The 23,347-nt window shown below is 52.5% G+C and overlaps 1 protein-coding gene across 1 annotated transcript in view; it reads left to right on the top strand.

The window, feature by feature from the left end:
• Positions 1-1,719: 1,719 nt before the first annotated feature.
• Positions 1,720-23,347, top strand: part of CCDC42 (coiled-coil domain containing 42) — a 46,675-nt gene continuing 25,047 nt past the window's right edge. Inside the window, exons 1-2 of the transcript XR_012838216.1 lie at positions 1,720-2,041; positions 10,380-10,903. The gene's annotated coding sequence lies outside the window, so the exon portion shown is untranslated. Of the gene's footprint in view, positions 2,042-10,379 lie in introns of the transcript that reaches the window.

Below are 23,347 nucleotides of genomic sequence, written 5' to 3'. Positions count from 1 at the left end.
GGAGCTTGATGCAGATCTCCTAAATCTCATTTAACATCTTCACCACCAGGACAGTCTTCTTCTGCCAAGCTGTGTCTAAGGTCAGTGACAGAGCTAAAGGGTGAAGAACTGAACTCGAGTGTCCCAACTCCTCCCCTGTTTGCTTCCACCCAGGTTGGCTCTCCATAAAGGATTAATCAAGGCTGTTACAGTTAACTTGGAAGGACCCTGAAGCATAACTTCATGATCCTAAACATAACCGGTTCCAGGTTAGTAATTAGTGCATTTCACTGTGCATCGCAGGTGCATCCTGGGAGCTCTGAAACAAGTTCAGGATCAGCAAGGAAAATATCTGGAAGCAATGGCAGGGATTTCAGATAACTCTCTGACTTGAAAACCCAATTGGATTATTGCTGTCTGCCTTGTTAAAAGTACTCCATTACTGGAAAGCCTTTGGGAATTGTGGCAAAATCCTCAAATTTTGCCTCCAACATCAGAAGTGAGGGGCCTCCATAATTCCTGTATCACGGAGCTGGCTGGACCCATTCCAGTATGAGCATGGACAAGTCACTTCATCATCCCGTGACTAAAATGGCAGCGGTGTTTCCGTGCCTCCAAGGGGTGATGAATATTTGCACAGAGCTTTGGTGTTCTTGGATGAAGGGATAAAAATCCCTGTGCAATGCTGTGGTCCTCCCCCTGCTCTGTGAGTCATGCTCAGGTCAGCGACCATGGGGCAGAGGAGCATTTTTAGCATTGCTTGGGGCCAGCACTCCACACAGGATGGGAGTCAGGCCCAGGGAAGTGCTACATGCAGAACGTGATAAATCACAGCTTTCTCTGAATCCCCCCAAGGGGAAACTTGAAGCTGCTTTGTCCAAGCTTGTTAAGTTGTAATATATTAAGAAGTAGCTGGCTTGTGTCTTCCAGGAGCTGAAACTCTTCCTTGAACAAAGAGACATCATGGGACATGATAGACCGTCCTGTGCGATAGGAACTGGGTGGCCTCTGGGCAGAGCTGGGGTCTGAAGGCTATGCCAGGATGAGATTAGCAATCCTATTTTGGTGGGGAAGGTGGTTTTTCTCTTTTTTTCTGGGGTTTGCCCAGTGCTGTCTCTGTGCCTCTGCTCTCAGCTCCCTCTCACCTCTCCAGCATCCTGGCCAGGTCAGCCCTGGAGTGTCAGGTCCCTCTGACACTGCTGTGACAGTGGCTCCAGAGTGCCGTGACCCCAGTGGTGCTTGGGGGCTGTGTGAGGGGTCCTCGTGCTGCTGGGAGCAGCGCCAAGGCAGGAGTCTCCCTGCCCTGAACCTTGCCAGGAGGGGATGTCCACGTAGTGGTGGACCAAATCTTATACCTCGTTTGCCCTCATTCTCCTCTCCTCCCAGTCTTCCTCTGGTCTGTGATTTTCCAGCTGTCCTCACCTGTGATTTCCCAGGAATTCCTCTCCCTCTCCCCATCCTGCCCCTCGCCATCCCTTGACAATCTCCTGTTTCAGGTACATTCAAAATTAGGCAAAACAGGTTCTGCCTGTAGCCCTCAAAGTCCGTGCCTGGGAGGTGAACCTGGTACCTGCTGAACAGGCACACGTGCTTATTTGATGGCCCAGGAGCTGAGCTGGCCGCGCTCATAGCCGGGGCAGTGAGGACAGGTTTGGTTTCAGTGACTGCATCCTCCCAGCAGCGGGGGATGTGTGCAGGAAGACGTGTTTATTTTCCCAGCTCCTTCCCCTGCAGCCCACGGCAGACGTCTGGCTGACGGTGGGAGCACCGCTGTGCGCCTTCTGATGGGTGATTTCATCGCCAGGCGGGAAGGGTTTAGTCTGGGAATCTGTGCTGAGCCCCAGCCAGATCCCGGTGCGGGGTGTTTCTGGGAGCAGAGGCTGCTCGCAGGGGCAGCCCCGCTGGTGGCCGTGCTGCTGCCAAGGGGCAGAGGTACTGCTGGGGAAGGTCCAGCCCATCTGCTGTGCCCCCAAGAGGTGCAGGGCAAGGTCTGGCCATGCCGCTGATACCCTCTGCTCTGTGGCGGTGGCCACGGGATACGGAGGTGTTGGGTCTGAGCCAGGTGAGTGGATGGGACAGACCACAGTGTTGCGGGGTGTCCGTGAAGTTTTGGATGAGCCAGCTTGGCCCAGATGTTATGCTGTAGGGATGTCTGCATTGGTGACCACTGTCTCCAGGCAAGGGCTGATGGGGTGCAGCTCCCAAGAGGTCTGGGGTCTCACCCAGCCCCAGATCAGCACACCTGAGCCCCAGGGTGCTACCAGGCTGCTCCTGCTGTGGTAGTGGTGGAGAGGTGCCCACACACGCTGCCTCCCTCCTCATGTGGGACTGCATGGTGGAGAAACAGTGCCCAGGGCTGCTGGAGAGGCTCTCTACATCATACTGATGCATCAGAGCAGAGCCATCAGACCAAAGCAGGTCTCCACCACAGCCCTGGGCTCTGAAGCTGCTGAGCCTCCCATGGGATCAGAAGAAAATGAGCTAGGAAAATACATGGAGTGGAAGAGCGGAGCAGTTAAAGCTCTGGAGGAGACACTCCATGAGTGTGGAGAGAGGGTTTAAGCACTGCTTCCCTCTGCGTATACAGGTTATGGAGGTCAACGGGAAAGGAGAGGTGGAGGCAGCCTGATTTCAGCACTTGACAATGGCTTTTGTGTAACTCAGTGAGAGCCAACAACAAGCTGCTGGGGAGGTCTCTGGTCTCCTGCACTCAGCAGGCAAATGAAACTGAGGGAGATGCTTTTAAAGCAGAAGATGCAAGGAGGTGAAGACCGGACTGGGGCTGAGAGCCAGTCATGCAGTTTGGCAAGGAGGCAAAGTGAGTCCCCAGCACCAAACCAAACTGCAGCAGGAACCGGGGGCAAAAATCCCAGAGCCCCAGCACTGCCTTGGGCCACACCGAACCCTCCAGGTGGACGGGGCTGTGCCAGCCCAGGAGCAACTGTGAACCCAAGGACTACAGGGAAGGAGACCTGAGGCAGAAAGCTCTGCCAACTCTGAATTTGGGCTGCCTGGGACACCACAAATGAAACTGGTACAGATGGCTAGGAGTTACTCTGGACTGTTTTGCTTTTCAGGGCTGTGTCAGCACAGGGAGCAGTTCCTCTGTCTCAGGGAATCCTTCATAGGAACAAGGTCAGTGGTCTCCTCCCCACCGAGGAGTTGAGCAATCTGAGCATAAAAGTAGGTGCAAACTGAAAAATACACAATTGAGAGTATTGTAAGGGTGAACAGTACCTGTAAGCAGGCAGAAAGTACTAGGAGCAAAGATTTCATAGCAGCACATTTGCTATCTGGAGGGCTAGAGCTGTAGAGGAGGAGTTTGAAGACATCTTCTGCTGACCAGAGAAACACTCAGCTCCGTGCAGAGGTGGAAGAGCCCAGTGGTCCCCCAGTCTGTCCCTGTAGGAAGGGCTAAGAGAAGAGCCAGGCGGCACATCGCTCTGGACACCCACGCAAGGGTGGAGGTGTGCAGTGATCACCACGGGAAAGCAGCTGACACAACTCTCCACTCACACCCAGACCCGACGTACTACATATGTAGGAGGAGTATTTCCACTGCTTTCCAGGGGAAAAATTCTGGGGGAGGTGACTCGTGCCAAGTATTTTTACGCTGTGTGCATTAGCAGGGCCCTGGCAGGTAGGCTTGGAAAAACAGGAGCAATCTCATGTGCAATGAGCTCTCCTGTAGGATACAGTGACCTCACTGCCATTTGGGTGGTAGGCAGCAGTGGGGGGTAGCACAGAAAAATAAAGCCATTTATAATGGTATTTTGGGCATTTCGTATTCTACAGGTGATGTTTTGAGTTGGAAAGAGCAGAGGAACGTGATTCATGGGTCCGAGCCACAGTTTAACATCCAGATCTGCTGGACTAAGGCTCAGTCAAAAAAATGAAGACAACAGAATAAATCCTCTATAATGGCAATAATGTGCCTAAGTGAGAAGTTATTGCCACAAGGTGTGAAAGATAAGGATGAGGGTATGGCAGCAGCCCCCTCCGATGACAGGGGAATACAACAAACCTTTGAGTGTGAGTGGTGCTGGGAACCATGTCCCCAGCCTAGCAGCTTGAATCACACCAACGTGCAACAGGCGTGAGGTTCAGCCTGCCCTTTGTGGGCATTCCCCAAGAGATACAAGACACACATGAAACTGTGAAGGAATACAAAACTGGGGAGCACCTCGTGGGCCGTGAAGACCTACTGTGCATGACAGATCTTCTCTGTCCTGATAGTTGGGACCCCCTTTACATGCCAGTGGGAATTTCTCCGTGGCCAGTTCATACCCTTTTGTTCTTCTGCAAGGGGGGCCAAATGCCTCCAGGAGCTGTCAGTCAGTGAGACCCCAGGAGGACACTGATACCCATCTTTGCAACAGCATGGTTTGAACCCAGAGACCAACTTTGTGCTGGAGCACCAAAATCTCCAGAGAAGGAGAAACCAGCACAAATATTTCATGTCTTTATTTACAGGAAGCCAATATTAGTGAAACCTGCTTGACAAACTGCCCCCACAAGACTGGAGAAATACCTTTTCCATCTGCAAATGAACTGTTAACAGGGGAAGATTTAGTGGTTTCAAATGCACTTCAAGAGCATTTGATAAAAGTGCGTGGGAGCAAAGTCCAGAGCTTGAACTAATACTTCTCTGCTGGATCAAAAACGCTCGTCTAGACTCCGGCAGGATGCAGACGGAGTGCCAGAGCTACTGCTGGAGAGGAGACTGCAGGGAGTCGCTATGTTGTTACCCCAGCACTCTTTGTTGTTTAGCAGGGGCTCATCATACCCAGTAGGGTCTTGTTTAAAGGTTGGTGATTCATAAGACAAAAATAAGGTCTAAAGGATATATATAGTATCACTTCAACACTAGAAAAATCTAAGATAAAGGCCAGAAATATCTTAAACTGGACTCCAGTGAACATAGACATAGGGAAGGATGTTAAGGCTTATTGCATGTGCCAAAAATGGAGTAGATCAAGGAAAATAGCCTGTAACAATGGCACAGGAAAAGCTTATCTCCAGGAGCAAAGTAGCACAAGTTTCTTTATACTGCTGGGGGAAAAAAAAAAAAAAAAAAAAGAAACCCAAAACAAAAAAATTACCATCTTCTAGATCCTTATTTTCAGATTTCTGAAACAGCCTTCCCAGATCCACCACAGCTACTAAAGATGCAAATGAAATGCATTGCTGGCAGATGTGGCTCACCTGGCCAAGCAGGGGCTGGATCACACATCAGTGCTAATACATTTAAGAAAATTGCAGTGAAAGCTGGAAATAGAAGAATGGCATCTAATCGTCATTACCTCAGCTTCATAAACAAATGCAAAATGAGGAGCCAGACTGCCGTCCGTATGGAGAAATCGCACGCTGGTACCAGTGAAGGCAGCTCCCATCTGCTGACGAACACTGTCAGAACCCCATGCCATGGGGAGCATGGAGGCGTGTGAACTGTCAACAAAAGTCAACTAAGGTGTCAGTCTGATCTCAGTTAAGATTTGCCACTGCCTCATGAAAACATCTCTGGTCATATCTACCTGGGGACAATGATGTCCATCTGGAAGGTGCTGCAGGACTGTAGATGAGTGACCCAGAAAATTACCAAGCTCTTCTGCAGATCTGAGAGGAAGGGGCCATCAGATCAGGCATTCTGTCCAAGAAGGTCTTTGGCAACAAACACAACCAGTGAGGGTAGCTGAATATTTGTGTAGGACAAGGTGGGATGGACAGACAGCCATTGGGTATGGTGGGACGAGTTGAGATGGACAGAGAGCTGTTGGGTATGGTGGGATGAGGCAGGATGGACAAAGAGTTGCTGGTCCACAGGAGGACTGTTGGCCTGGAGGGGACAAGCAGGTCATCTCAGGCACTACCTGATAGTCCAGGGTTGATGTGACTGTGGTTCACTGTTATGTGAGCGGTGCTCATGAGCGGGGACATGGGGAGCACTGCCTGTCAGCATCCCTGGCTGAGAGGTGGCTCCTTTCATCACTCTGATCTCACAGTGTGAACAAAGGTGGAAGAAACACCCATGCACCTGCCCAAGGGACGCTGCAATGCAAAATTTCAACATCCACCCAGACGGGTGCCGGCTGCTGGGTATCCACATGCCCTGAGCAAGATGGGCAGGGGCTCAGCAGGGCAAGGGAGTCTCAGGCTTCAGGATGTGCAAAAGCAGATCTGCTGATGCATGGGCAGCTCAGCCCCATGCTGCCCGTGCTCAGCTGGACAGACCATAGCCGGGTCTGAGACTCTGTCTCCTGTTCAGTGCTGTGCAGAACTGCAGGTTTTAACGTGCTTTTCTTTTAATTGCTCCAGCCCAGCTAGATGAGCAAATGAATGTGCTCTTGCTCCTTGCAGATGGTGCAAGGTGGGACTGGGACAGCAAGCCCAGGAAAGCAGCCACGGGGCAATGTGAGATGCCCCGGGGCACCAGGGCTGCAGTGGCCAGCCTGGGATATTCTCCTCTGGGCTGGGGTGATGCTCGAGGAGAACCTGCTGCAATCAGGACACCACAAAACCCCTGGCGAGTGCAGTATCATGGGGATTGTGTAAATATTTTGATTAGCTTCTCCTTGAATCTAGATGAAGGGGAGATTTTTATCGCATTTACTGACAAAACAGCTTTTTTTTTCCGGGAGGGAGGAGGAGGCTGACTAACTGCTAGAGGAGGATTCCTGGAGTGATTTAATATGAGATGAAAGCAGCCGGATAGGAGCTGCTGCTCCCCAGGAGCAAGTGGACAGCCACCAACAGCAAGTGTGTTGAACATGGACAAACTTACGAGTCCTGTTGATTGGGACATATTTCTTATACTCGTCTGTCTGCTCAGAGCTGACACATGAAGATGGGGTGGCACAAGGTGCTGCGGAGTGTGTCCAGCTCCATGGGCAGCTCGGGGCCCTGGCAGCCCGGCGGGGAGGGCTGGCTCCCTCCTCCCTCTGCAGCAGTTCGCATGGTTCATTTGAAGAGCTTTGGTTTAATCCCTGTGCGTTGGCTGGCATGGTGTCCATCGTATTAACACAGCCTGTAAATAACTCTGGACTAGCCCGTGCCGGGGGGAGATGGGCTTTGCAGCGTGGTTCACACCAATGCAACTGCCCTGCGGGGAGGTGGTTCCTCCGCTGCGGTCTGGATCTGTCCCAGCGCGAGCCTTCCACAGCCGCTGTCGGACCAGAGGACATCCTCTCCTTGCCAGAAGTCCCATGGGGAAGTTCAGCTGAGCCTGCAAACAGCAGGTGCCCAAAACAGTGGAGAAAGGCTGTGACTAATGAAGATGGGACGGGTGGCATTTCCATCAGCAGAATTTGCCTGAGTGAAAGCCAGCACAGGGGACCTCTGTGGAGCTGGAGGAGGCTGAAAACAGAGATGTTCACCTGCTTTCAGGGAGCAGGTCGAGAGCTGAGGCATCACCAGCACCTGGATCACTCCAGGGGTGTGGGAGGAAACACAACGACAATGTTCCACACCTCGGCTGCATCCCCAGTACTGGGGATTGCTAAATATTGCCTGGAGGGGATTGCCGACAGCTCCTCACTCTGCAGTTGGTCCCCTCCACAGACAGTAGGGATGGGGCTGGGGTGGCATTAGGCTTGCAAAGATCTAGGTGGGTGACATCCATCAGTCCATCCCACCTACCATCCACCTGCATCCAAGATGTTTCTGCTGTGTCTCAGCAGAGTGTGACACCCTATGGGCATCTTCTGCGGCATCTCTTTGCTGTTATAAAATGCATCATGGTCTTCCTCAGTTCATCTGACAGAGGCCCTTTGGTGCAGAGCACAGCACTAAGCACAACCAGGGATGGCTTTTGCTTCAAGGCTGCAAGAACTTTGTTCTTCACAAACCCCTGTGGGCTCCTCAGTCACGGGGATTGTCCCAGCCATGGGGATGCTCAGGGGGAATTTCACCCCTGTGAAAAATCTCCTCTGATAGTTTAAACATTTGTGAATGTTGTGCATAAAATATTTCAATGTACCTTTTCCTTTGAAAAGTAGAATGGAAATGATGAAAGTATGGTCCAGGGTGTGAAAAGGTGTTGGGGGCAAAAATGTAAAAGGTTTGGTAAGAGTCAAATATAAAAGTTAAACCATTTTCCCCAAAGAGATGTTTTAAGGGGAAATTTGCTTTCACCTTGATCCAACAAAATCACAGAGGCATCTTTTGGTGCATTTCATATGCAAAGGTGGAGTGAGGGTGGGTGGGGGTGTGTGTGAGACAAGTGCAGTGGTGGCTGACTGATGGGGGAGATGGAGACAGCCAGGGGTCGACTGTCCTGCAAGCAGCAAATGGTGTCTGCGTCAGGACAACGGTGGCCTTATCTCTGCTGGAAGAATGCCCCAGAAAGTGCTGTCAGCAGATGGAGTGGGTGGTGCATGGGTTACAGCCTTTGCTGGTAAATTAAATGGTTCCTGGGAAAGATCCTGGCCCTTGCATCTCATCTGCACATGAAATAGCCCCCAGCACTGCTTTGGGGATCCTCTACCTGCTCTGCAGTGGAGAGTCTTCACTATGCAGCCCTCTGAGATGCAGTGCAGAGCTGAAACGGGTCACTGAGAGGAAGGCACCTCGATGGCACCCAATGGCACATGCAAAGCCCGCCTTGACCCTGCTGCTACTGCAGGTCTGGAAAGTCACCGCACAGTAGCTGGGCCGCTGTAAAAATCCCAGCCACAGTTTGCAGAGGGCTATTATAGCCTCATGATCTGAAGTCTGGATTTATTACACAAGTCTAGGTTGTCAACAGATTGGTTATGATAGAAGGCAGCTAACAAGCTATTTTGCATGCTGATTAGAGTTGCTTGTCAGTGAATGCCTGCACGACTGCCATCACGAGAAGTGCGTCATGGCTGGGATTGCTTCTCATGTCTTTGAGTCTGCAACCTCTCCCACAAACCCACAAAATGCAGAGCTGTGGCAAGAAAACAAATAATGTTGTGTTGGGGCAATCAGCAAAGCCACCGTTCACATGAGGGGATGGGCACGGTGCCCCACCAGCAGCCCTAGCACTTGGGAAAACATGGAAAAATGAGATTTTAAAATAACCCTGTCTGGTGAAGGACTTTAAATGGTGCTGAGAAGTTCAGATCTGCTCCGCACGATCTGCTGTGCTGGAGGGAGCCCCATTTTGTCCTCTGGGGTTGACCCTTTGTGATGTTCCCATGTTGAGCAGTGCTAATGGGGTTGTTTCATGGGAACAGATGTGGATTCCCACCCCGTACCACTGCTCCATGGCCAGGCTGTCTTCCTGAATCACCTCTGGCCAACAAGTGACCATTTTCAGCTCCAGCCAGTACAGCCCCTTATCCCAGTTTCCCAACTGACAAGGCACAGGGACAGCTGAGAGACAGAGATGCTGGGGTGGATGGTGGACAGTCAGGTGCTCTCTGCTTCACCATGCTTCGGTGCCTCCTTTGGTCCTTGTCCTGGAGGGTCTTCAGCTCCATCAGCTCAGCAATCTCTTGTTTGACAGTGCTCTAGAGAGCAGGGGGGGAAGGACAAGCTTCAAAGGGTTTGGTTTATATTTATGGCTGTCCTGGCTCTCTGCTCTCCTGCCTGGGACAGAGTGAGAATTGCTCCCTCCGCACTGTGTCCTCAGGGTGCTGACAGCCCTGCTCCCCCTGGGCTGGGGGCAGGTGGTGGGGACAGGGCTCAGCTCCTGCTGCCGGTGTCCTGGGGTCCTCTGCCACTCAGTGGGGCTTCAAGACATGGCTGGAAGACCTGGGTCAGCACAGGTTTGCTGCAGGGTCAGCTGGTGGGATATGATGAGCAACAGAGCTGGAAGAATGGGGATGTGCTGGGAGAGAGGGTGGAGGGCAGAGGGGAGGAGGAGGCAGGGAGGGAAGACATCCCTCTCTGGGCACGGGGCAGCTGTGCAGCAGTCAGCCTGCGTCTGCGCACCATGTTCTGCTCAACATGGCTCTTCCCACAGTCAGGCAAAGTCCTTTGTGTTCAAAAAGAGGAAACCTCTCTCCACCCTCCCGACACAATTTCAGGAGTTCAGAGCAAGACTTGCAGTAAGATGGAGCTTCCTGAAGCCTGGACTGCCCAGGGGCCTTGGGCACCACATTCCCATTAAAATTAATAATTCCTAACTGTCCTGGAGGTCAGGACTGGAGTCACAGAGGTGCTTTGGAAAGCCTGGGACTATTCATCCATGGTTCATGCCCAGGTATATTTTTCAGAACTAATCAGTTTTGGCTGACGTTTTCTCTCTGTCATATTGCATTTGCCTCTGGCTTGGCAGTCGCCTCAAGAGCATGGAGCTTGTTATCATTTTATAGAGCAAGTTAATTTAGTGCAGTGATTTCTGCATGTAAAATGTGCTTGGCCATTGCTGTAAAGGTCAAATGCCCTGTTCGCAGGACTTGTGCTAATGGATGGTCGTTTGTGTTGTCCTTCAGGAGATCCCAACTCATGGCCTGGGAGCATCCCCCACCATGGAAATGCCCCTACATTCAGGAAGCCCCTGCATCTTCATCCCACGGGGCCATCACCCTGTCCCACCAGCCCATTCTGGGGACACGGTGCTGGTGATGTGCTTGCAGGGGAAGGCGTACCATGAACCCAGGGGGTGTGCAGATGAATCCAGCGCTGGGCTGTGCTCCAGCTCTCTCCTTGCATGCTGTCAAGCCCTGGGTGCTCGCTCTGCTGCACGCCGGAACTTTGCTGCTGTCTCCGCAGCTCTTTCCCAGACCTGCAGCCTTCGCTTTCCTCCCCCCCAGCAGCCCGGGGCGGATCGTCCCACAGGCATCTTTCCTGTGGCTGCCCCATCCCCTGCACCCCCCGAGAAAAGAATGCAGCTTTGCAAAAGCAAGGCAGGAGCAAAGCAGAAAAGAGCAGTTTTGTATTATTTTCTTTTCTGGGCCATTTTGAATTAATTAAGGAATGTGATCTAAACTATAAATACCCTCCTTCACGTATGATTTATGGCCTGTTTGTTCTGGATTGGTATGTGCTTAATCTCTAATTGTAAGCCCACCATCTGTTTTTATTGATCTGCTTGCCAGGAGAGTTATTGCTCTGCTTGGCCTTATATGGGAAAATTAGGTATGTGGTGAGCAGGCCAGCTCCAGGGCTGCTCTTACGTCAGCCTTGGAGCTGCTTGGGAGCACGCTTCCCAGCTCTGCTCCGGCCCGGTGCTTCTGCCAGTCTCTATTTACCATGTGAAACTTGAACTTTTGGGTCCCACAGAGCCCCGTAATTTGCAGGAGCATCTGCCTGTCTCGGCCTCCCTCTCTGTCAATCCCCCTGCAGCCCCAAGAATGGTTTTGCTCTTCAAACAAAAAAAAAAAACCAAGGGGAGAAGAAGAGGCTGGCGTGGCCTTAGTGTTTTTGGCTATAAATCAGGCCGCCGCCAACTCAGCCTGGGTGCTTTCAATGGTGGGAGTGTCTCCATGAGAAAACAGGCTGGATTTATTCATTAAACCTAGGGGGATTCGCCTGCATTATTAACCAGCTAGATAATAGCACCCGAGCCCAGCCCGTGCGCTCTGCCCAGCCAGAGCAGAAGGAAGGATAAAAGCTCCCAGGAACATTTGGAAGCTTAAAGGAAGCCTGTGGCTATGAAGAAAGAAGTGCGATTTATTTGCAGAGCTGGGAAGCAAAGGCAGTGATGGTGCTGTGGGAGAGCCACCCCCAAAGGGAAGGGGGTCTCTGTCCCCCTCCACCAACTGATCCCAGCTGTGCTGGATGATCCCTCCTGTTCCCACAGATCCAGCTGGACTGTGGGTGGGAGCCCTGTGTGAAGGGTGGGATGAGTCACCCTCCCTTTGGAGGGCATTTTGAGCTTAAGGATGGGTACAAAGGGAAAAGTGGGATGGAGAGAGTGACAGAGGCATCTGGGGATGCATGGCTGCTGAGGAAGGGATGTCTTGAGCTTGGAGGTGGCTTGTTGAATAAAGAAGTGGGACGTAGTTTGGGGACAGCAGGCCTGGCTTGGTGGCAGGGGCTTTGCTGGGGAAGCTGGCACAGGGACATGGATCTGGGGAGATGATGGCTACTGTGCTGCATGGGTTGAGGGCCAGGCAGGGTCCAGCCACTCGATCGTTACTGGGGCACTGGGGGCACAAATAACATTAACTCTGACCCTCTCCTGGGGGAGCAGCGCTCTCCAGACCATCCCAAGGAGGTCCACCACCCAGTGGACTTTGGAGGCTGCATCCCATCAAAAGAAAACCAACCTCACTGGGATGTCAGCTGGTCGAGGCAGGGGGTCTCAGTGGGCTGTAGCCCTGCCAGCACCCAATGGCACCCCTGTTGTTTACAGTCTAGGGATGTGCCAGCACACTTTGGGTTTTGCAGGTCCCCACCTCTCTGGGGCCACAGCCCCTTCACTGGCTGTTCCTGGGCACCTCATATAGCTGCGTGCTGCTGAGTCCCATCACCGTCCACACCACTGCCTCCTGGCTCTGCTGCTGTGGCAGAGCAGATGCGATCCTCTGGCACTGGGGCACAGCATTGCCAGGACCCAGCCTGCCACTGCACAGGCACTTCCTGAGTTGGAACCTGAGCCCTGTCTGCTCTGGGCTGAGGCAGCTCCTCATGCTCAGGATGCTCCATGTTGCCCTTCACCACTGGCTCAGCACTGCAGGAAACAGCAGCCCTGTGATGGACCTGCCTTCCCAGTGGGGAACCCACTGCTGGGACCCAAGGCCATGTGTTCCCTTCCCTTCCCTTCCCTTCCCTTCCCTTCCCTTCCCTTCCCTTCCCTTCCCTTCCCTTCCCTTCCCTTCCCTTCCCTTCCCTTCCCTTCCCTTCCCTTCCCTTCCCTTCCCTTCCCTTCCCTTCCCTTCCCTTCCTGTCTCCGTCTCAAAGGAAAAAACAGGGAGAATCCCCTTAAAATATCCTGTTCATCCCCTAGGCTCTTTGCTTAGCCACCCTGGGGCCTCCGTGCCCCACTGCTCCCTCCACACGAACATACCCGTCTGGACAGCAAATGCCTCCACGTGACTTGGCAGCCGTCACACGGTCTGTGCAGGCTGCCAAAGTCCAACGAGGCGGCTCTATGGCCAGGGCTCGACACCCCCCGGCTTGGACAGGCTCCCTGGACACGTGCGTCACCCTGTGGAGACCTGCTGGGCACAGGGAGCGGGGGCAGAGAATGACAGGCACGTGCCCGCCGTGCCAGCAAAGCCTTCCCAGTTCAGAGGAGCACGGCCCCTGTACTGCTTTCCAGCTGCCAGCCTGGGGTGGGCGTGATGGTGGAGGTGCTGGTGGGCTGCAGGATGCTGTGCGCCTGGTGCTGCATGACATCTACAAGGGGCTGGGAAGTTTTAGGGCCAGGCTTATCCCAGCCCCAGCAAATGGCTGCCAGGCAGGGTGCCCACCAGAGCACCCCGCAGACGTGAGGGCTTGGCTCCGCTTCTGCCTTGCACCCCTGGGACCACCAAGCACCCAGGGATGCACAGCTGGGGATCTCCCCAGGGCATTCCCTGGTGAACCACGGGCACCAAGAGCTGCTGTGCTGCAAGTGGTGGGGATGCGGAGATGTTCAGGACCCAGACCACTGTCCCCTGCCTGATTGCTGCAGGGAGACCCAGCTGGCTGGAAGGGTTTAGCCAGGCACCCAGCCAGGTCAGTGCCACTGGGACAGGGGCAGCGCGGGGGCCACCTCGACCAGAGCAGTCCCTCCCCATCCCACAGCTTAAGCCCCTTCCTCCCCATGGGGGAACCCACTGAGAGGGGATATGTGCCAAGCCTTTGGCTCTACATTTACATATCAACCATGAAATGCCCCCTAAATACATTTGCAGTTGGGAAGGAGCTCTTGTAATTTGCTCAGTCTCCCGCATCCTCCCATGGTTATTATTTTAAGCTGTCCCCCTGGTTTCAGGGCCCTGGTCTGGAGATCCCCATTCCCAGACTGACTGATGCGTGCGATGACAGAATTTCTGCTGTTGGGCAAATTAATTTCCCATGGGATTGTGGCCTAATATATAAATATAAAACTGACACATTTTTACTCAGCTGAAAATAAAATAGCTCCAGCTCAAGTTTGCATGAGATAACGTTTCCAAGAGATAAGGCAGCAGCTGGAGTGTGAATTGCCATGTGGATCCCATTTTTCCCACAGATCCCCAGCAATGTTTGTTGGCCGGGCTGTGCAACATCAGCTTTTGATTAGCGCCAGCCGGCATTAACGCAATGTTTGTGTTCTGCTTCGTCTCACCCCACACCTGCCTTTTCCCGGGCAGAGCAAATGGCTGGGTGAGTGGGAGCAGGGACTCTCTCTGCCCGGCGTATTCAGGATTTGCTGAGGGGATCCACCTGGAGCCACGGTGGTGCTGGGGGAGGCTGGTTCAGACCCCAGCCCTGATGCCTCCAAGCTGGGATTGCAACAGCCTGACCTGGAGGAGGGCAGCGAGCACCCTTCACACAGGGGCGGTGATGGAGAGCTGCTCCTCACCGAATGGCCAAGTCCCAACTGGGTCAAAGGGATGGCGGATCTCCTTTCCCCTCCTCCGGGAAGGGAACCATCAAGAAAATCATTTGGGGAATGGGATTTCCATCCCTGCGGGCAGGATCATGCCGGTGCTGAGAACAGGGCAGCCGAGGTCCTGGCTCCTGTCCCGCTGCCCTGTGAGCTGGTCTAATCCAGCGCTGTCTCTAAGGCCCCTTTGTGTGCGAGTCCTGGCGAGCAGGAGGTTGTGAGCCCGGGCTGCGGGGCGGCTCAGCGCCTCCGGGGACCAGGCTGTATTTGGAAATTGATCTCAGGGCCCTGGAGCCCTGGATCCACTAGCGCATGCAGCAGAAATGAGTGTGTTCGATCCAGAGATCCTGACCTCAGGCCTTATAAATAACCCAACTGGGGCCATGCAGAGTACCTAAAACACTCTCCTCTCCTCTCACTGCCCAGCTCCCTCACTGCCCTGGGAACTTGCCCCCCACCCCATCAAGATGATTAAATCCTGAAGAATGTGCTTGGGGCTCTGCAGGCACCAAGGTGGAGACAGCTGACAGAGCATGCCTGGTGTGAGGGTTCAGCAGAGCCAGCATACCAAAGGGGGCTTATCTCCAGGCTGTGTAACCCAGGCACAAACAGAGCCCCTTGGCTTGTTCCTGTGTCCAGGCAGAGCCCAGGCCATCCCATCCCATCCCATCCCATCCCATCCCATCCCATCCCATCGTCTTTGCCTGCGGCCTCTGCAGTGTCAGACATTACAGCAACTCATTGTGAGCTTTCCCTTCTTCCAGACATGCCACTTGAAGCTCCCCCAGGGATGGATTAATGGGTCACTGCAGAGCTGCAGCCTGGCACTGGTTTTCCGGAGTCACTTTCCCTGTGCCGCTCGGCTGCGGCTGTTAGAGCCGTCGCACTGCCAGGGCCCGCACTCGCCGAGGCCAGGGTGGCAGGCTGCATCCCGCACCCGGTGGCAGGGGAGACAGACAAGGACACCGGCCCTGGACCTGTGTGTGTGGGGGGGCGATAGGAGTTACCCTCTTCCAGGCTTTCTTCCGTGGCTGGAGAGAAATCTGTTTCAGCAGAGCATGGCAATGCTCACAGCCTCCCAAGCCATGTGGGGAATTAAAGAGCACATCAGCCTTGTGCTGTCCCAGGATTGAAAGCTTTGCCTGATTGCTGACACTGTTTCCAGCCCCTCTGCTCTCCTCCTGGCCAGGTCTAAGGTGTCCTCATCCACAAGGATCCAAGGACCTTCACAGCCCTGGTCCCTTCAACTATATGGTCAGAGCAGGGGCCCACACCAAAAGCAGGGACCTGGACCAGATAGATACACCAAGCAGAGGAGATTCTGATGTATCAGGCATGGGTGACATTCAGAAAGGCAGACTGGGACCTGCAGTGAAGAGGGAGAAGCACATCGTGGAGCTGCCTGCCCCTGGGAGAGCCCAGGGAGCGCTGGAGGGGAGAAGAGGTCTGATGGACATCCAGGCTGCCAGGAGGCTTGGGATTGATGTCTTTGGGTAATCCCAGGGCAAAATTATTTGTATTTAAAGCTGGAGCTGTCTAGACTAGAGTAGAGTGTCTCTGATGCATGAGTGAGGGGCCACCCCAACCAGAAATGCAGGTGGGAGACCCTGGGGTAAAGTAAGAGAGTCTGTACAGGAGCAATTCACACCAGATGGACGGAGCTGGCAAGTCTCCGGCACAGTGCACATCTGCTGCGGGAGGAAATCACCCAAGATTCACCTCTAGGTCTCTCCATTGTATCAGTCGAGGTGGTGCAAGCTCCTGAGTCAAGAGGTGCCATCAGGCAGACACCCACCTCCCTGGGGTCGCACCCATCCCGTCCGGGTGCTCCTCATACCTCCAGCTGGGCTGGACCCATGGTGGCCTGAGGAGGGTGAAGGGCTGCGGGCAGTATCCAGAGGGAGCACCGCTGATGATGAGCTCCATGTCATTAACAGTTGGGGCAGGTCTTTGGAGCAGCAGGAGCCCTGGAGAAGGAAACCCCTGGTAGAAACGGGCTGAGGTGAAGTGCAGGTAAAAAAGAGGATGTGGGATTTGGGTGGCCAAAGCCAGTCACAATTGGCCAGAGGAAGGGCAGATGCTCCATCTCGTGGTGTCCCCACCTCTGGATACCTTGCTGAGGGTGTCATTTATCCATTAGAGAAGCTGCAAGCTCAATGCAGGACCAAAATGATTACACATAGGAGGTCGAACAAAGGGATTTATTGCCTTTTCCTCGTCCTAAACTCCCTGGTAGGAAACACAGTCTGCCTCAAGGAGCTTAAAGTCTAAATCGTTAATAAATCCATATTTATTGTCATAAAGGGCCCAAATTATTAATTTTTTTAATAGCATAAAGATACAAGATCCAGAAAAAAACTTGAGTAAGGGAGTATTGCTTTGTAAATGTTTGCAAAAGACACTTTTATCACAGAGGCTTAAACTATTCTGCTGTCTCTCTGCATGCCCGTTTGCTGCTTCTAGTCAGCTAGAATATGCTGACCACTTCCTACCAGCCTCAATGGAGACATTAAAATGTCAAAAATGTTTTATTCTTGCAAGAAAATCTGGGAAAGGAGAGAGAGAGACCCACACTTGGGCTGCCATCAAGAGAAAGTCTTCAGTGTGAGCTCAACCTCATTGCCAGACATCGAAAACACACAAAGAAAATTTACAAAAATCACACGCCACAGGTTATTTGAGGTACAAGCACAGTCCTGAAATGTGGCACAGGAGGGGTCGTTGCAGGCACAAACCCCTTGAGATCAGGGCTGCAAGCGGTGTGGCTGGTGGGACTACAGGAGTCAAGTGAAGTTGGGACGTGTGGGGTGAGACATGTGGGTCCCCATGGCGTGTTGACCCCCCCAGGGAAGGGGTTGGTTTTGAGGAGCCATTCCTCATGTGTGTGCATGCATAAGCCACTCAGCTGTGTCACCAGCAGGTCTCCACCAGTCTAGGATCCTCCTTAGACTTAAGGCAGGTCAAAATGCAGCAAAGATGTGCTGGACCAAGTCTTGATCAAGACTTGACTTGCTCATTTCCAGTCCAGGAGCACTTCAGGGCAGAAGGAGCAGACCTGTAGGTCTGGGGTTATCAAGGCACAGGAGCTGAGATGCCCTCGGGGGTCAGTGGGGGATAGTTTTCAGACCTGGGTGCTCCAGCCTTCATGGCTTCCCCGTTGCACAGACAAATCCCTTTGGAGTTCAGCCACTGAGCACCTGAGGTAGCACCAACCAAGCAGGTACGTGCTGGGGAAGTGCTGTGGTGGGCAAGCAACTCTTGAAAAGTAGATCTCAGCAAATAGTGCCAAACCTAGAAGGATTTGTCCTTTTTCAGAGCTTTCTGCTTGCAAAGCACGTGCATATTTAGAAAGAGCTCCAGGGAGCATTGCAAAATCTGCCACATTTGGAGTAGGTTTTGAACACTTCAATCCCTCTTTAATGATACTGTCCAGGAAATGACAAAGCTTTTGCAAAACAAATGGGCTGGATTCTGGCTTGGTCCATTTCAAATCGTTGTGCAGATTTTTTTTCATGCGGCTTGCTGAATCACAGCAAAAACTTACAACATCCTGCCACAGCTTTTCTTGTTTCTCTGACACTTCTGGCACAAAAATTGGACACTGCAGCAGATTCCAAGGCTCAATTACATCCAGGTTTGCCCCACACTAGAGGAATCTGGTTTTGATGACACTGCTCTCAAGTTTATAGATGACAGCAACACGGTGATTGTAGAAAGAAGCTCCCCCTGACATGTGGTACTTTCATGCTGGGGCCATGTCCTCTGCTTCTTCTGCAGTGACCTCCTGATACCTGTGGATGGACACTGCCAGGGAGGTTGCAGGATGAGGCCATTTTCACTGTGAAAAGCTTTGTCTAAATACCTTAGCCACATGCAGCACCCACTGTTGATGGAGTGCCCGGTAGAAATTGATGGGTTTCAAGTATTCCATATGCACGATCTTAGGTGAAAGTGGAGAGCAGGGACTTCTCGGAACTAACCAAACTGCACCAGGGAAAAGAAGATAAAACATTGGTGTTCTTCCAGTGGTTAATGAGTAAATATTAATCTGTTTTGAATTTTTGGTACAGGAGATATTTCACGGGGTTATAACTTTTAAAACAGAAAATTGGAAGCCTTTGTGCTAAGTCAAGGGCATACATGAGAGGAGGTTACACTTGAAATAAATCCACATTAGATTTATTAGTAATTACTTTAAGCCATAGTGAGAAGGGAGACCCGGGGGAAACAGCAGAGGCATCTCTAGAAATCGCTTTGTTCATAACTTGGCCTGCAAACAGCAAAATGCAAGGTTTAGGATTATTCAGTGTTTTTGTGAACACTGAATGGCACCTGAACAGCATTGCTGCTGTGTGTTTGAGCCCAAAGAAAAACACCAGGGACAGGAGCCCTCCAGACTTGAGTCATGTTTGGATGTAGGATTTGATTCAGAAGATCTCTGCCTCGAAGGGACACAGCAAGAAACAGCGACAGCCTTCAGGGGGGCAGCATGAGGCCCCTGATGGGGTGCAGAGATAGAGCAGGCAGGGAAATGCAGTGTGGGAGCGATGAACTGCAGACCCAAGCAGAGGAAGATGAGCCAAACATCTGGTCCAGCATCCGTTTAAGCTGCTCTGCAGCCTGCAAGTGGATTTAGACTAACCGCAGAGCAATACCAGGGGGGTGCATGGGCTTGTGAATTCCCGGAAACAAGGCGATGTTGTCATACCGGCTCCATGTGGGAAGGAGGAATGTCAGAGGTGCTTGCAGCCCGCTGATGTGATGACCCACCTGGGAGGCTGGCAGGACAACCTGGCATCCCCTAGCAATCCTAAACCATTGCAAGTCCATAATGAATGCATGTGGTTTGGATTCCTCTTGCTGAGGCACAGCAGAGGCATGGGAATGGGAACAAGGGCAAAGGGTGAGATGCATGTCTTCTGCAGAGTGCTCCATATAGAGGCAGCAATGCCTGGTATCTCTCCATACCTCTGGGATCAAGGCTGCTGCTTTATTTCAGCAGCACAGGCTCAGCTGGAGGGCAGAGAGGGATCTCCCAGCAGGGCAGAGACCCCAGGACAGTGTGGTATGGGATGTCCCAGGGAAGCTGATCCACCTTAGCAGGAGCTAAGTGCTACCTGGAGTGTGCAGCTGCACAGGGAGCCTGCTCCGAGCCAGCCCATGCTGAGGCTCAGCAAGGCTGCACTCCCCTTCCCAGCAAAGTCCCTTGGAGGGTCACAGCACCAGGTCCTGCAGATCCGGGTCCTGGCTGGAGTGCCCGACCCTCCTAAGATGTGGTCAGCACTGCAGCAGAGTTGGGGAGCTGTTGCACATCCCTGCATCAAGCTGCAGCTCCAACACTATTTCTTTGCTCTTTTCCTGGGGATTTGACACAAAAATGCTGTTATGCTTTGTCCTTCCCCAAAATCTGTTAAAAAAATGACTGTTTTTTCCTGATGTCCTGAAAATCAGTGGCACAGCAGCAAAGCATTGGGCTCGGGAGCCTTCATCTAAGCACTTGGGCTTACAAACCCGTGTGCAGAAAACTAGAGCCACAAATGTGGGAATTTCTTACCGGTTGGGAGGTAGCTGCCAGTTCCTATCAGCCATTGGTTGTTGGGGGCATGTGTAGTAGATACTGATTTCCTCCAGGACCTTCACACATCAGCCTGGGTGAAGCAGCTCATTAAAAGGAACTAATTGCTGCAGTCAGTTGTGACATTAATTTTCCAAGGTTAATTTAGTTTAGTACTGAGACTACTCCATTTATCTCCGAAGAGGGTGAACTGCACATGCCACACAGCCACCCCTCCCCTGCATTGCTCCTCTATGGACAGACCATCCAGGATGGGGAGTTCAAATTTAGAGCATCCTCAAGGACTGTTAATGAGGAATGCACTGAGCTGTGATGGGGAAACCCAGCCCAGAGGATGCAAAGCATTGGTACACAATGGCAAGAAGACAAACAAGCAGGCATCAGCTTTGCTTTGTCTTGAGATAAGCAATTCCTTCAAAAGTCCTTTTAACCGTTTACCTGAGCTTACAGGAATCCTGGGGAAAGCAGAGTCTGAAATGTGACGTGTTCAGTAAAACTTTCCTGTTCACCTCCCTTAGCCCATTTCCCCTTTGCCATGGAGTTTCCATAAGCAAACCTCCCTGTCTGATGGACTCCCAGATGGTATTAAAGATAGCAGCAGCTGTCTTTGGGGGAAAAGAGACATTTGCTGGAACTGTGATGGTGCTTGGTGGTGGAATCATTTTCTGCTGCCTTGCACAGAGAAAGCCAGACCAGGGAGGAAAGCAAGCGCAATGCCTTTTCCTGGCATGGCATTTCAAGTCCTGCTGTGGGGTGTTGTACCAGCATTTGCTATCTTCTTTGTGAATGACTGTACAAAACAGCCTGTGCAGGGGTTTTGGTATCGTGGGACACCAAAGACAAGGCCTCTGCCCACTGGCCACATAGGAGCAGTGGGGACCTCTATCCATCTGTCTGCTCACCATGCATCAGCAACCATGTCCCCACGGAAGGCATTGCTGCAGAAGCCAACCTTGCCTGATTTCAGGAGTGTCAGGGCCGAGACACAGCACAGGCTGCCCCCCCTGACAGACCCCCTTGGCCAAGGTGTGTGTGGCCCCAAGGTGCAGGGCTGGAGGGAGCTTGTGGAGGTTCACTGTCCCACCTGAGCAAGGGCCAACTTGGCACCCACCGTCAGGCAGGGAAGGGAAATAGGCTGTTTAATGAATGTATCCTGTGTTTACGGAGGACCCGCCAGCTATGACAATGCAGATGTTTCCTGTCTCCCTACATCTGCAAACAGCCATTTGCTGGCCGAAAGTGGTTCCTATCATGAAGTTGTGCATTTGGGCTTTGCTTCTGCAATTGCAGACAGCAGCTGACCTCCAGCGAGCGGGGACGTGTCCGGGCAGTGACCGTCTCACCCTCTCCGGGGTTAGTGCCTGTCTGCAGCTGGTCTGGTGCTGCACCTCCGGGGAGGAAAGCTGAGCTCAAAGGCTGGTGCAGGCATGACACAAGCCCTGCTGGGGAGGGACGGGGCCGTGCAGAGAGTGGCCGGACGTGGTGCTCTGCAGGTAGGCAGGAAGATCCCATGTGTGAGCCGAATGGGAGGATGTGACCATATTTACTGTCCACCCTTGTTGAGTCTCTGTCTTTTCCTTGTGTGCTCAGCAGTACTCTGCCTCCCACAACCTGGAGCCCTGGAGTCAAGTGTTGCCATCTCTTCTGGCTAAAGACTGCAACTAGGAAGCAGATAAAAACCAGGTTCAACCCTTTTTCTGTCTTGAGACAACCTCCTGGCAAGGCTGGGTGAAAACCCTCTCCCTTTCTTTGCCTGAACAAGCCACTGTGCAGCAAAGACACCGAAGAGCAGCTGTAAACACACAAGACAAAGCTGTTGGGAAACCGAGGAAGGGCTTGGCTGTAGCCCAGCATGAAGGACACTTTGCTAAATGGGACTCCTGGATGCTGGTCCCTTTTCTCTAGGATGAGTCATGAACAAATTCAACTGTTTTTCTAGTCTTAAGACCAGATCTGTTCTGCGGCTGTGGCTCTGACTAGCCAGATACATTCCCAGGGAGTCACAGCCCAAATGTCCATACAAGGTGGCAACAGTCTGGATTCTTCCACCCAAAGGCTGTTGGTGGGTAGCTCCCATAGAAGACTCCCTGCTATGCCACCTGCGAGTCCTGGCCTCTGGGAGGTCCACAGGCCACGGAAGGAGAGGCAAGTCCCTTTAGTACTCCCCTCAGCAAGGCTGGTGCTCTCAAAACACAAGATCTGAGGTTCAGAGGCACCTCTGGAGATCTCTGGTCCAACCCCTGCTCCAAGTGGGGCCAGTGTAGATCAGTTAGCTGAGGACTGTGGTCAGGCTATCTCCAAGGATGGAAATCCCTCAGCCTCACTAGGTCCCTATTCCAGGCTTCGGCCACCCTCATGCTGAAGGGGGTTTTTTTTGTTAAATCTCACCAGAATTTCCCTGTTTGTAACTTGTGTCTGTTGCCTGTTGTCCTTCTGCTGTGCACCTCTGAAAAGAGACCATCGCTGTTGTCTCTATACCCTTCCACTAGGGTTATGAAGATAGCTGGCTACCAGACCCTCCCTTCAGCTTCTCCAGGCTGAAGAAACCCAGATTTCTCAACCTCTCCTCATATGTCCTGTGCTCCAGGTCCCTGACCATCTCAGAGCCTCACCACTGCGTTCTCTCCAGTTCGTTAGTGTCATTGTTGTACCCTAAAATTGGATACAGTTAATTCAGAAGTGGCCCCACAAGTGCTATATAGAGGGGAACAATTACTTCCCTCCCTTGATGCTCTCCAGTCTTCCTCAATTACATGTGTGGAGTATCTTGGGAACCACAAGAGTGCGGAGCACCATGCTGGGACCATGGCACAGGCCACTCAGAAGCCGCCTTCTCAGAGGAAGGGCATCAGGAGTGGTTTGCTTTTAAACCAGTTCAGTATCAATGAGTGTCAACACTTTTCTCTAAACAGAAAACTGTGAGAAGTCTTCCAGCAAAGAAGTCCTATTTTCATCCCAGTTTGCGATGAAAATCCAGGCCAAATGAGCAGGACACTGAGTGGAATGGAAACACTGACTGTTTTGCTTTGCTTTGCTATTTAATAGCAAAAAATCCAGCTCTCCCTGTGTGCTTGCATCTCCTTTTCCTTTCCCATCTTGCCAGCTTTCCAAGAATCTGAAGTTGTTTTGGAGCCTGCGGTGGATTTTCCTCTCTCTGCTGTAGGGGCCCACCACCATGTCCACCAACTCATTGCACAGGGCCCCTTGTGTTGTGTCTCCCTGGAGGTGGCTGAGTTTCTTGGGTTGTTGCCACCTGGGCTTCATTCAAATTGCAGAGCTGCAGCAAGGGAGAGGCCCTGGCCAGGGTGAGGGGGGTCCTTTTTGTCAGCTACCTCAGAAATGCTGATGAGCAAGCACCCCACAGC

This window comes from Balearica regulorum, chromosome 18, assembly GCF_011004875.1.
Source record: "Balearica regulorum gibbericeps isolate bBalReg1 chromosome 18, bBalReg1.pri, whole genome shotgun sequence".
Lineage (NCBI taxonomy): Eukaryota > Metazoa > Chordata > Aves > Gruiformes > Gruidae > Balearica > Balearica regulorum.
The sequence above is the reverse complement of the archived record's forward strand: the minus strand, read 5'-3'. Positions and strand labels throughout refer to the sequence as shown.